Raw genomic sequence first — 1,986 nt, 5'->3', positions numbered from 1 at the left:
CCAGGGAGTGCCCAACCTCATCCTCACCAGGTGCCTCCATCCCCCCCATCTGCCCCAGGGAGTGCTCCCACCTCATCCTCACCAGGTGCCTCCATCCCCCCATCTGCCCCAGGGAGTGCCTAATCTCATCCTCACCAGGTTCCTCCATCCGCCCCATCTGCCCCCGCCCTGTCCCATCTCCTGCTCTACCATCTCCATCTCCTTCCTGCCCCCACCCCCCAGGATGCTCCCGCTGGACCTGGCCCACCTCTACGTGCATGACTTGTCTGCCTGGCGCCTTAAGCTGCGCCTGGTCACAGGCCGTTACTACTACCTGGAGCTGGACGCCCCTGATAACGAGGCTGGCTTCCTGTTTGACCGCTGGATCCGTCTCATCAACCTGCTTCATGAGCCTGCCACAACCTGGGCCCCCAGGACTCTGAATACACCCACCATGAACCTGGCCCATATGGTACCTCCGGCCTCCACCTGGCGCCTCCAGGTGGGCACTGCCCCCACAGCCCCCAGGGGCAACTATGGTTTTAGATTTCAGAGCCAAGACAAACAGCCTGAAATCCAGAATCCCAAGAAATGAGGCTGGGGGCCTGGATGACAGAGGAGGGGCTGGGGGTTAGACTCCTGGGTCTGAGGGAGGAGGGGCTGGGGGCCTGGACACCTGGGTCTGAGGGAGGAGGAGGGGCTGGGGGCCTGGGCTCCCGGGTCTGAGGAAGGGGGGGGGGGGGGCTGGGCTCCTGGGTCTGAGGGAGGAGGGGCTGGGGGTCTGGACTCCTGGGTCTGGGGGGGGGGGGGTGGGGGGCTGGGCTCCTGGGTCTGAGGGAGGTGGGGCTGGGGGCCTGGACTCCTGGGACTGAGGGAGGAGGGGTTGGGGGGCTTGGACTCCTGGGTCTGAGGGAGGAGGGGCTGGGGGTCTGGACCCTTGGGTCTGAGGGAGGAGGGGCTGGAGCCCTAGATTCCAGGGTTTGCAGGGGCAGAGGACAGGACCCCTGGTCCTGGCAGGGGAATGGGTTGGGGTCCTGGAGTCCTGGGCTGGGTAGGTAACAGAGATGTGGATACCAGGAGGAGGCCACCCCTCCTGACTGGCCCCCTCTTTGTCCACAGGCCCAGCCCCAGTCCAAAGGTTCAGGTGAGTAGGCTCAGTGTCCATCAGGCTCTTCCCTGCTTCTCAGCATCTGCTACAGTAGGCGTGGTCAGACCTTCCCCTTCTCCCCTGGCCAAGCCCCCTGCGGGTCTCCCTGTGTCCTCCCTGTCAGAGACCCTGACTCAAAGCCTCCCCTCCTCTGCAGTCATGATTGTCAAGCCCACCTTTCCTTACAAGTTAATGGCATCTCAGAGACAGAAGAAGACCAAGGTGAGCAGGCTGGGCAGGACTGGCTGCTGATGGGTGGGGGCTGGGGGTGCTGTTCCTCCTCACTGCGCTCCATCCCTCCTCCCACTGTCAGACCCTCAAGCGCAGATTCAAGTCTCAGGCTGTGGGCGACTCTGTGCCTCTCTTCTGGTCGCGTCTGGAGCATGCTGAAGCTAAAAAGAAATCTGCGGAAAAGTAGGCTTAGGGTTTTGCTCCTGGTGGGAGGCAGAGGAAGGCTGAGGACCCTGGTGCAGATGACATCTAGTCACACCACTTCGCGTCCACAGGTCCCAACCAAAACTCTATGCTGACACGTCTCGGACGAAAATCCAGGTTTCTGGTGAGCACACCTCCCCCTCTATGTATGGATCCGCAAAGTTCTCGCCCTTCCCCTGAAAGCTCAGACTACTCTCTTCCCTCCCAGAGAAGCCCAGCATCACCATCCGTACCATCTTCAGCATCATTTCCAACACCATCAAAAACTCACAGTCCTCTTCCAAGGCACCTATTTACTGGGGGCCCAACTCTTGGTCTGAGGGAGGAGGACCTGGGGGCCTGGACTCCTAGGTCTGAGGGAAGAGGGGCTGGGGGCTGGACTCCTGGGTCTGAGGGAGGAGGGAGCTGGGGCCTGGACTCCTGGG

This window comes from Neomonachus schauinslandi, chromosome 16, assembly GCF_002201575.2.
Source record: "Neomonachus schauinslandi chromosome 16, ASM220157v2, whole genome shotgun sequence".
NCBI classification, from domain to species: domain Eukaryota; kingdom Metazoa; phylum Chordata; class Mammalia; order Carnivora; family Phocidae; genus Neomonachus; species Neomonachus schauinslandi.
The sequence above is the reverse complement of the archived record's forward strand: the minus strand, read 5'-3'. Positions refer to the sequence as shown.